Here is a 12,533-nt window from a genome sequence, read left to right on the forward strand (position 1 = left end):
ATTGCAATCAGCTGAATCCATTAATTTATTTTAGAAAGCTTTACTAATTGCCATGGACTTCTTCTCAGGGAAGAAGAATAAAGACTTAATAGGGTTTTGAATATTAACTTTGTGAGAAATTATGCTCACTTTTAAAATTCCAAAGGTTCATTAAACCTGAACAAAATTGCAGCAAAAGTCTGTGTAAAATGACTACATAATATTGGCTTTCACCTTTACGTATTAGCTTTTGCATGTGGTCAGTGATTATAAGTATTTAGAAATAGTACCAACTGTAACTCTTTTTAGCTGCTTGTGAATATAATAGAATCTATCAGCTTAAGTGTGCACTGTATTGCTCATAGAAATAGTGTAATGAATATAATATCTGTGTAGCAGTTATGGAAATAAGAGTGTAATGAACGTATTGTAGAATAGAAAAGGCTTTTGTGTAACTAAGAAGAACAATGTAAGGCCGTCCACTGACCGACCCGTCCAAGTGATAAGATAACCGTCACACAAACCAGAGCACCGGAGGACAATTAGAGAATGCCATGTTCCATTTAAGGAGGACACACTAAATCCTTAACAGAGGATGTAAAACAGCAGGATGGAGACACAAGAAGAAATAAAATATATTGACCTGATACCCAGGATGTTATGCAGACAAGCCGGAGTGTGAAGAAATCAAACAAAGGAGTTCCCGAAACCTCAGAAAGTTCAAAAGAATGTTTGACTAATGTACAAAACACACGAATATGCATGTATCTCGGTGATGTAACTGTATAAAGGTGATGAAGGTGATGTCACCTTCTCCAGACCCCCAAAACCTCCCCAGAGACCCCCCAACCCTTGCTGCACTGGTGGATGAATGGCTCTATGTGTTTGGAGGTGGGGAGGGGGCTCGGGGGTCCTGGGTGAATCCTAGGGGGATTTGGGGCAGCTACAAGACAAGGGGGCCTGGGGAGTTTGGGGGAGTCAGGGAAAATTCAGAATGGGGGCAAGGTGGTGGTGTCTGGGGGGCTGGGGTTGGCAGCTCTACATGACTGGAGGTCAGGAGGAGCCCTGAGGGGCGTTCTAGGGGGGTTTAGGGAAGGTTTTGGGGTTCTACAGGATGGAGGGGGGGCTGGAGGGGTTGGAGGTGCTGGAGGAATTTGGGGACGGGTGGTTGGGGGCTTTTGAAGGGCTGGGAGACAACTGGGTCTACTTGTTTGGAGATGGGGAGGAGCTTCAGGGAGTCTGAGGGGAGCTCTGGGGAACTTTGGGCAGGGCTAAATGGGCTGGGAGAGCTTCAGGGGATCTGGGGGGGCTGGAGGACATTTGGAATAGGGGAGATATGGGAGGGCTGGGGTGGCTGGTGGGTGACTTGCTCTATATCTTCGGAGGTGTGGAGGGGGCTGGGGAGGCTGATTTTGGGGCCCCTCCTGATTTTTGGGCGGGGACCACACAGCTCAGGCCATTTTCTCCTCTCATCTGGGTGGGGGCTTTAGGGGTCCCAACTTCTTAGGGTCCAGGGTCCCTTCCTGATTTTGGGGTCCCCTCCCCAGGCTGCACATCTGAGGATGTTTTCTCCTCAGAGCTGTTCCAGTTCCCGCTGTGAGGGGGGGCCCTTGGGAGTGGTTGGGGCTTGGGGGAAGGGGAAGCCCTCCACCTGCCCACCACCAGCTACTCCATGGTCTTCCACCCCCCTCCCACACCCTCATCCTCTGTGGGTGGCACTCCACTGCCGGGGGGGATCTGGGGAGGATCCTGGGGGCTCTGTGGGGGAAGATATGGGGGACACTGGCTCTCCACCATCAGGTACAAGCCATCCTGGGGCAGTCCTAGGGCAGGGCTCGGGGGATCTCTGGCTATCTGGAGGGGGCTGAGAGGGTCCTTCAGGGGTCTGGTAGGGGAAATAGGGGGAGATATGGGGGGAATATGAGGGAATACAGGAAGCTATGGGGTCCCGAGTGGGGATATGGCTGGAGAAATGGGGGGGGATACAGGGGGTACAGGGTCCTGGGGGCCTCATGGAAGGGAGACATAGGAGAGATATGAGAGGCACAGGGAGCTGAGGACTCCTTGAGGGGATTCAGGCAGTCCTGGATGGGCTGGGAAGAGATATATGGGAGGCAGATGGGTAGTACAGAGTCCTGGGTGGGAGATATAGGAGGGGAGATGGTCGGGTCCTGGGTGGCTCTGGGGAGGTCCTGGGAGATCCTGGGGGCTTCTGGGCAGGTTGTGGGAGCAGACTGCGGGGGAGAGATGGGGGAACAGGGAAAATGCGTGGATGCAGTTTGGCCTGGTTTGGAGGAAGCACAAGCAAGGCCTTATGGATAAACTCTTTATTGATGGAACAAGGGTGTGAAGTTTGCTGTCTAGAGGCCCTTCAGCTCTCCTGCCACACGCCTTGCTCGCCTCAGACGAGCTTTGAGTGCACTGATCTGTGCCGTGCTCTGTCCTGGGCAGGGGGCGTTGGACCCTCCGGAGGGATGGGCTGTGGGGAAAACTGTGGGTCCAAGGAGGGGAGAGTGTCCTCAGCAGCACAGCTCTCCTCTCTGCCTTGGCACGTGGCTGGGTTTGGGACAGGCCATTGGAAATTCTGCCTGCAGGTTGGTGCAGGCCTATGCCGAACAACCCACCCTAATACAGACTGAACGATCCAATTTGCCATGGTCCTTATGTCCCAAGTGTTGCCTGAGATTGCTGGATTCCTTTCTCTCACCAAGTTCCCCTTCACCATTGCTGGATACTCGGGCTCCATGGTTTTGGCATAGCCTGTCCCTTTTGCATGGAGCTGTGTTCCTAAGGCAGGCAGCTTTACTCCCGTGCTTTCTTCCTGGCTCTGTTTTTCAGATGCTCCAGGGAATCCTGGTGGCATCTGTCCTCTGGAGACCTTACCCTTGGGAAGCTTCAGGATTTTGGTGTAGTCACAGCTGGAGTCTCCTCCAAACTGAGAAGCTACCATGGATTTCTAGAGGCAGGGAATATTCTTGACAACTTGGATGGTGAGATAGTCAAGGCAAGCGTGTAAACGTCCTCTGTCTGTTTCAGCTTCCTTGGGTGTGTCTGCTTGGGTGGCTCCTCCATCAACAAGCTGCTCCTTCTGCCTGGCTGCCCTCCCTGACTCAGAAGCTTTGGACTCCAGATGGTCCCCCAAGATCTCCAACACCATCGCTGGAAGCTCCTTGGCCACCAGTTCTATTTCCTGTTGGCGGTCTAGTGGTGGCTCTGCAGGCTCTGTTCTCACAGAGCTGCCAAAAACTCTTCCTCTGATCCCCTGAGCAGTGTTTCTTAAGACACTGACACGCTGGTCCCAAGGAACCTTCCGCCTCGCAAACACTTTGTACACAATGGTCTCAACCAGCTCTTGGAGCTTCTGGCCTTCTGCTGTGGTCAGCTGCTCAAAGACAGCTTTAAAGAGGCCATCGGCAGTGTTGTCCGGCTTCCTCTGGGAGCCAGCGGCTCTGCTGGCATCTTCCTGAGCCAGCTCAGCTGTGGAGTGGGTTTGGCCCTTGTCTAAAGGTGCTTTCACTCTTCTGAATCTCCCTGATTTCAGGGGGGGTCTCTTTGCTCTTCTGTGGAGGTGGGCAGGAAGGTTTCTGAGGCTGCAGCTGCCGCTGTGCCCTGCAGGAAGTGTCAGTGGTTCCTGACAGTTTGGGACCATCCTTTAATTTGGCCAAAAGTGGCAGAAGCCCTTCCAGAAAGGTGACACCAGGTTGTGGGTCATGGCGCCTGGACAAGCACTCAGCCCCTGCGTGCTGAGGATTCCTGCGGGCCCAGGCCGGCACTCTGCTTCAGCCAGGCCACGAGGGCAGGAGAGAAGGGCTTCCCTCAGCACGGAGTGTGCCTGCACATGGCCCTGCTGCCCGTGCCCAGCTCAGCGCCCTGCGCTGGCTCAGCTCCCAGCCGTGGAGTCCTTTCCACACCACAGCACCCAGCCCAGCAGCACAGCCCTGCACAGTCCCATGGCCCTGAACACAACGCTTTGCCTACCTCTTGCCGCCCCAAGATCTGCTCCGACTGCAGCTTGGTCCTGGTCAGGCACTGCCTGCACTCGTTGAACTCCTTCACAGTGCAAATCACCTGTGGAGGGATGAGGACAGAATCCCCCAGAAACTGTCAAGCCATGCTGTCAGCCTTCCCCAAAACAGCCTGACCTCAGTGGGAGAGGAGCTGCCCCCAAGCCCTCCCCCCATACCCTGGTGTTGGGGCCAGTGATGTCCCCCCAGCCAGGGCTGAAGAGGCAGCGTGGGGCAGGCTGAGAAGGGCAGGACTGGGGCTTGCCAGGGCGATGTTGGCGCTGCTTCTGCTCCCAGAGACACCAGCGCACGGCTCTGTCCTCTGGCAGCAGCAGGCGGCTGCAGCAGGGGCTGTGGGAGCCCTGCTTGAAGAGGGCTGTTCTTGATCAGCCTGATGTCCAAACCTACCTTGTTGTCACTGGTGCTGCAGCCCTGTTTCTTCAGCATCCGCAGGATGTCCTTGTGCTTGTGGTAGTCCTGAAGGTGGGGGTCATGCAGGCAGTTGTATTGCAGGTTCAGGTGGTGCATGTAGGGGTCGTCCAGACTGAAAGAAGGACATTGCCAGTGAAGCTGTAAGAGACATTTCCCAGAGTTTGAAGGAGGCCGGAGAGCTGTAAAGAGGTGCCATGCGGTACCTGTGGAAAGAGCAAGGTACTTTGAAGACCAACACTTTGAAGACCATCCTTCTGAAGACACAGAGACCCTCACAGAAAGACTGCGGGGCCGTGCTGGGCCAGGCTGGGCTGTGATGGGATGGGCTGAGGGAGAGAAAACAAACCCCAGCAGCAAATAGACACCTTAGGCCACCAGGAAGAACTGCTGACCCACCCACAAATGAACCTTCCAGCTGAAAAGGTCAGGCCCAGTGCTTCAAATGCAGACAGTGGAGAGGGGATGAAACCAGTCTCCTCGGGTTAGGCAGGCTCAAGGGCTGTGTCAGCCTGGAGCTTCCCTCTGCTGCCCAGCCCTGCCTGACTGTAGGGCTGCGGCTCCTGCTGTAGAGGAGGTGGCCACAAGAACTTCTGTGCATGATGAGGACCCCATGAAAGAGGAGAGCTTTTCTGCGCTCTTTTATTTCCTTACCTTTTCCCCCAGCTTTCCCTTGCAGAAGACAGAGTTGGACTTGGGCTTCACCTAGATCTTGACTCCGAGTGGGAGGTCCAGCAGGTCAGAATCCATCAGCCCGGTGGCTCAGTCTCCCAGGTGTGGCGTTCCGGGGCCAATCTGTGAAGACACAGACACTTGGGCAGTAGCTCAAGAAGCCTCCTGCACAGCAGGTGCAGGAGAAGGAGCTGAGGCTCTTGAGGGTCCTTAGGCCTAGAGCAGACCCGCATGCCCCAGGCTCAGCGGCTGAGCTCTCTCTATCAGCCCACTGCTTTCCTCCCCGTCATTCCCAGTGCACTCAGCAGTGCCTCTGCCTTTTGGCAGGACACCAGCAGTGAGATGGAGCTCCACAGCTCCTTCCAAGAGCTCTTGTGGTGCTCCTGTCCACAGGCCCCTTCCCCCCTCCCCTGTTGTGTCATTCTGTCAGGCAAAGCTTCCTCACCAACAGGAAGGAATGGGAGGAATTGCCACGCCAAAGATGCCCAGTCTGGGGGCTGCTTTTCCTCCTTTCCCTTTTTAGGGCTTCTTCCCTGTCATGGCCAAGCAGCAACGGTTGGGGAAATTGCAGAAAACTGGATATTTGGCCCATCCCTGGCAACGTGAGATTCCTTGGTCATGTTTTGAGAAAGAGAAGAGAAGCACGGGCTGAGGGAAAGCCTTCTCCTCCCCTTTCCTCAGGATCCCCTTCAGCCCAGACACCTCTCTGCCACCTTCCCAGTCTCCCCTGCTCTGGCTTCTGCTGTTCCTGTCTGCTCTTGTGATGAATGCTTTGATCAAATAATCAGATCATATAAAAGGGTTACTATGATTATAAGTAGACAGTTGTGAAGTATAAGGTATAGAAATGTCAGGAGCGCTGTGTTTGGAATGTAACTGGTGAAACCTCCCCAGGAAGTTACTGGACCCTTCTGTTGCAGTCACGCTCACCAGTAACACTGCTTGGAAACCCACTATCCTTCCCATCTTGATTTTAAGATTAAGGATTCCAGTCAGTAGACCTCAGGAGAGATGAGCAATGATTGGTTTAGAATATTGGCGAAGTTATTAACTCTTAGAACCAATCAATGTAAAGGTTAAATTTAAGAGTGGGCATAGTATGCGCAGTATGTAAAAGAAGGCACATAATGATGATTCAGCAGAAAAAGTAAATAAAATGGATGGGTTTTGTTTGTTAAGTGGAACACACTTCCAGAGGAGTTATCCCTGTGTTCCCAGCACCTGAATAAAGAAGTGTCTGCTTATTCACATCAAATTGGTATTGGATAAGTTCCCTTTTTCCTGTTTGGTGACACTCTCTGTTCCTACCCCTTCTTGGCTGGATGTGGCGAGGTCTCTGGCGCCCGTTCCTCCAGCCTGTCTGGTTCCTTGGGGCAGCTTTCACCCTACAGAGCCCTGCCAGCCTCGCTCTTTGCACAAAGGCAAGAGACAGGCAGAGCAATCTGTTGGAGGTGCAGTGATTGATCACCACGGGGCTCTTGGGAAACAGCGAGGGGCGCAGCCCAGGGACGCTGTTCCTCTGCTCCCAAAGCAGTTCCTGGCACACGCTCCAGCTGCAGCTCTTCTCCAGCTTGGCCAGGGGAGGAGCAGCATTGGCTGTGCCCCAGCTTCCCTGGGCCACGTGAACTGCTCAGCCACGAGGGCCGTGAGCCCCGCAGCGCGTTCACGCACATCCGCAGCTGGGGCAGTGCTCAGGCAGCTCCAGCAGCTCCAGCGTGCGGTCCCGGAGGCCGAGTGGGCGGTCCTGTGTGCAGTTCCTCAGCAGCTGCAAAGCACAGGTGCTGAGGAATACACCTGGTGCAGGTAGCTCAGGGTGCAGCTGCAGTGCCAGCTCCAGGCTGAGCTCTGGCTGGCAGGAGCCCAAGGGAAGAGCCCGTGACCTGCTGACCCTTGGCAGGACAGAGACAGTGGCCGCTCAGAGACAGGGCAGATGCCAAGCCTCGGGAGGAAGAGCTGAGACTTTGATGTGCTCTGACCGTGAAGGCGTAACAGCCCAGGGGTTCGAGGTCCCTCCCTGGAGGCACCGGCTCGGGCTATTTCTGTGTTCCTGTGCTGCAAATAAATTGTTTTGTGGAATGAGACACCTGAGACTCTGCTGTGGGAAACCTGGCCTGACTGTGTGAGAGTGGGGGGAGTGCAGGGAGTCAATGGGGGCACCCTTTGGCTCACCTGAGCCACCCACTGCAAAGGGGATTTGGTCCCCGCAGGAACAGTCTGGTGATGGGAGTGTGAATGCCAGAGTGCCTCGGGGATGCTCAGACAGGGAAGTTTCCTTAACAACAGGGCTGCCTGAGAGCTGGAGCAGAGCCCAGGCCGTGCATCCGCTGGGCTCTGCCCGTAAGAAACCGGGCAAGGTGCAGCAGGGTTCCCTGGTGTGGCAGGGCATCTCCCCTGCCACGAGAGCTTATCTATTGCTTGTTCTTGCCAATTGGTGGGATAACTCTCTCAAGACCCCTTGTCTCGTCTTAAGTAGTCCATTGTGCTGTTTCTCTTTCTGTCCTAGGGTGATGTTATGATGCTTGTATCCCCAGTCGTCTGTTCTGTTTATGCTGGATATTGTATTCAGTGCCTTCAAGACTGGTTCTGAGAGCAAAGGAGGGGAGAAGACGAAGCACGGAGTTTGTTACCAGATCGCACTCCTCCACATTCTGCTTGACTGTGTTGTCTGGGCACAAATGGAGCAGAACAGAGCGCTCCTTTGCTTTTTAGTTAGTTTAGCTAGCTGAGGCAGTGAAGTTTTCCCTGGACTGTCTTTCTTTCTTTCCCTTTTCCTGGAACCATTCGAACCTGCTCTGGACCAGGACCCGGGGAGCACCGAGAGCTCGCACTTTGTGGCCTACTCTGGGCAGCAGCCTTTCCCAGTGCCGGAGGGACTGATAACAGAGCGAGCAGCCACAGGAGAGACTTTCTGAATTTGTCATCTCTTCAGAGCAGCAAATGAGTTTTGTCATCTGGTATTGTTCATTTTTTTGCACGGGACAGTGCTTTGCCTGTTAAATAAACAGGTTTTCTCCACTTCTCTCTGAGGAAATTTTTCCCGAACCGGTTGCGGGAAGGGGGCTGTGGGGGTTTTCTTTCTGGGGGCTGGGGGGGGGGGGGGGGGCAGAGGGGGGGAGGCTTTTGGCCAACCCCCTCCCAGTTTCTGTACTGGGCAGGAGGTTCTGTGGTCCAGAATATCCCTCTGGCCAGTTGGGGTCAGGTCTCCTGGCCATGCTGCCCCTTGCTGGCAGAGCGTGGGACACTGAAAAGTCCTTGACTGGGCTGCAACTCAAACATCAGTGTGCAACCAACACTGTTCTCATGCTAAATCCTGAATGTAGCCCTGGACACACTTCTGGGAAGAAAATTAACTCTATCCCAGCCAAAACCAGTGCACTGGAGCATCCCAGGAAGAGATAGGCGTTTGGGGAAGTGTATTCCTGAATGGATGCCACCTTGCTTTGTGAAGGAGCTTGACCTCCCAGAGGCCACACCACTCATCCAGGAGGTATTGGGTCAGCTGGAGTGGACCACAGAGGGAGAAAGGTGGCTCGAGGGGCTGTGGACCTTCTTTGACAGGATGGTCCCCTCCAGGACTTCAGATGTGGACATGAAGTCGTTCATGAATCATCTCCAGAATACGGCAGTGCTGCCTATTCAGGGGAGTAAGACAGACTCAAAGCACCTACTGCCACTATCCTCCCTCTCCAAGGTTCTTTTTGAGTGTCACTCTAAAGTAGAAAAGGTGCTGCACAAACTGGGCATCCCTGTGCTCCAGCAGTCCCTGCTGCCCTGGAGTTTTGCCTACTGTTGCCTGAAGCCAAGGGCACTGCAGGTCACAGATGCCAGGGCTGTAGTGGCCCATCTGGCAGACACAAGAGCTGATCTCTGCTGGGGGGATTTAGGGGAGCAGGACGTGTCAGCCCTGCTAAGGTTTGTCCAGGAGGGAAAGCTGGATTCTCGTGCACTGGAGCAGCTCCTCCATGGAGAAGCATGCTGCTTCTCACACTAAGCCAGGACCCCAAATGGCTGGCCAAGCGTTTGAAGGGGGAGTTCACCGATGACCAAGAGCTCTTCATGACTGTGGTACTTCCCCGGCTGTCCCAGCTCACACAGCAAGACCTCATGGAAGCTGTACGCTCGTTCTTTGTCCTGCGACCCATCTGTTCCACTCAGAGCGTGGACGCCATTGTGGCAGCATTTCGGAAGGCGACCTTTATACCAGATGCCCACAGAACACTGCGCCTGGCCTCCTACTTCTACCATGACATGCGGCTCCAAAACCGCTTTGCGCCTAAATCTTTCTTTAAGAAGCTACCTTCGAACTGCATAGTAATTGTGGATTTCTTCCTTAAGGCAGGTGTCCGCACCAGCCTCTCTGTAGAGGACTTTGTGGCGCTGGCTGAGGAGATAGAGCGTGAAGCCACTCAGGCTACATGCCATGCTGCAGAACTGCTGGAGCGACAGCAGGAGATGCTCAAGCAACTTGCAATCCTGTTGGAAAATCCTGAGGAAAATTTCCTGAGAAAAATTGCCTCAATCCAATTCCTGCCTCCACTGGATATCCCCCTAAACTTGATGATCCCTCCTTTTGCAGACTGCACTAAGGCCGTGGCTCTGAAAGGCAGCGTTTCCTACTGCAAAAATGTGGCTGAGCTCCTGTGGACATCAGCCACCATCCTGCCAGAATCCCTTGAACTTGGGGAGCGGTCCCTGGAGGCCATGGAAGTCTTTGCAGAGATACCCACTGCCCTGGTGGTGGCCAACCTGGAGCATGTGTGCAGGGCAGCCTGCTCGACAGAACTGCAGGTAAGCACACGGGCCAGGGTGCTCCATAGCATGTACAGCTTCCTGCAGACCCGTCTGAAGGAGGTGGACGCAGAGCACCTCTCTGAGCTGCCCGTGGTGCTGGCCAAGTCATGGGACATGGCCAGGCCACGGCAGGTGGTGACATCACTCCCGGACGAGGCTGACTTTTACCCCTACCTCCTCACGCCTCACCCCCACGTGGCTGCCTTTGGAGATCTCCTGCAACACCTTGGTGTCGTCCTGGTCCCCACACTGACTCACTACAGCCGTGTCCTGGCCCAAATCTACCAGGAGAGCCATGGCAGTGGAACCCTTTCCAGTAGCCAGGAGAAGACAGTCCTGCTGGCCACACGGCATTTCTTCCAGCTGCTGCGGGAGAAACCGGAGCCCCCCCGATTGCTCTGCTGTGGCTGAGCTGTACCTGCTGAGCACTGCTGACTGCCTGGAGCCATCCCACAGACTGTGCTTCAATGACTGTGTGCCCTCAGAGACCGCTCGGGCCCTAGAGAAGACCTTTGTGCTCATGGCTGCGCTGCCAGTGTCTGGGTGTAATGTCAGGTGGCTGCTGCAAAGGCTGCCACCGCACCTGCGGCCGCGGGCACTCTCAGAGGTGACAGAGAAGCAGCTGGAGGAGGGTGGTCCGCAGCCATGTCATTACGGCTCTCAGTGCGCAACGCAGAGGCGTCTCCAGACCCTGCTGGTATCCCCGTGGTTTAGGCTGGGGCTGGAGTCCCTGCTGCAGTGGCAGACCCCCAAGGCTACGATGGGAATGGAGGGGGATGGTGGCTTTGCAGTGGAGCAGGTGAAAGTGCAGTGCTGCAAGGACATCTGCACTGTGCTGGTGCACAGTGGGGCAAAGGTGGAGGGCAGCTCCCAGTCACAAGTTATCTATGTGTGCCCGTCTGGTGGTGCCCAGCGGCTCCTCTACATCCGGCATGCAGAGATGGTGCTGAACTGGCAGCAGCTGAGGGTCGTGGAGACACTGGCACAGGAGATCAATAACATCCTGGGTGGGCAGCTGGAGGCACAGGCTTTGTCCGTGCTGCGTGAAATGCTGGTCTGCCAGGAGCCACAGGACGTGGCCTTGGTTCTGGAGGCGAACAACGTGGACCTGGTGGGTGCTGCACCAGAGCCAGAGAAAAGGCTGCAGGAGGAGGCTGAAGCTGATCCATGGAAGGATCCCAGCCTGCCAGCCTTGAGGCCTCTGCATGGTGTCAGGGGGCCAAAGGTGTGGGTCCAATACAAACCTGTGAGTGCTGCCCAGCACCACAGACAGGGAGGCTGTGGCTCCTGGCTGAGCAGTGAGGAGCTCATGGCCCTGACTCCATCCGTCCCCGAGGCCCTGCGTTGGCTGTGTCAGGCCACGAGTGACCTGCAGGCAGCCCGCAATGACATCCGGCACTGCTGCCCCAACTGGGTGCTCTTCAAAGTGCACCAGGCCCTGGAGAGGGCACTGGTGGCGGCCGTGCTTTGCCGTGGTGAAGCTTTTGCGGGCCACAGGGGGCCGATGGGTACGGCCCAAAGGCTGGAGGCGGAGGAGCCGGAGCTGAGGGGCCTTGTCCTGGACGTGCAGTGGTTGTGTGACCGTGGCACGGACGGCAAGGCCACACAGTACCCGAGTTACCATCCCTTTCCCATGACCCCCAGTGAGGCCTTCCCCAGCGTGGATGAGGAGGAGGTCCTGAAGCGGGCACAAAAAGTGCTGGTAACACTGAAGGACCACGTGGGCAGAAAGTGACAGCTCCCCACCAAGGCGCACGGCACCTGGGCCAAAGGACCATCAGGCGCCCATCAGAGACCCACCATGGACCTGTTGTGGACTTGCCGTGGGCGTGCCACAGACCTGCCACAGCCAATTCCAGACTGTCCAGCCCTGGCAGGGGAGTTCTGGTGGCAGACGCGGGCCCAGAGCACTGGACATCACAGAGTTGCCTGTGCCATTGGCATGTCTGGAGTGTGCAGTAAATAAAGTGCAAAATAAATGCTGCAATGCTGGAAGACCCTTCACTGACAGTGGAGTCAGGGACATGAAGAAGTCATGGGCAATGGGTGTTGAAGGTGGAGGTGGTGATGAAGGAGTTTGGAGAACTGTGGTTGGTCAATTTTGGCTAGCCAGGTGCTCACTGAGCCACTCCATTACTTCCCCTCTTTGACTGAAAAGGAGAAGAAAATGTGATAAAAATCCCACGGGTCAGGGAGATCACTCACCAATTACTGCCACAGTCAAAACAGACTCACCTCAGGGAAATTAATTTATTTTATAACCACTTAAACAGAGTAGGAAAATGAGAACTAAGAATAAACCTAAAACCACCTCCCCCTACCCTCCCTTCTTCCCAGACTCAGCTTTACTCCCAACTCTTTTACCTCCTCCCCTTGAGCAGTGCGCAAGATGGGGAACGTGGATTGCTGTCAGCTCATAACACTTGTCTCTGCTGCTCCTTTCTCCTCATAGATTCCCCTCTCCATGGGAGACAGTCCTGCACCAACTTTCCCAATGTGGGTCCTTCCCACGGGCTGCAGTTCTCTAAGAACTGCTCCAGCAAGGTGCCTTTCCCTGGGGTCCAGTCCTTCAGGAACAGCCTGCTCCAGTGTTCTGCCAGCTCCTGCATGGACTCCTCTCCACAGAGCATAGCCCCTGCCAGGAGCCCGCTTGTGGCA

Source organism: Anomalospiza imberbis, chromosome 17 (assembly GCF_031753505.1).
Source record: "Anomalospiza imberbis isolate Cuckoo-Finch-1a 21T00152 chromosome 17, ASM3175350v1, whole genome shotgun sequence".
In the NCBI taxonomy this organism is placed as follows: domain Eukaryota; kingdom Metazoa; phylum Chordata; class Aves; order Passeriformes; family Viduidae; genus Anomalospiza; species Anomalospiza imberbis.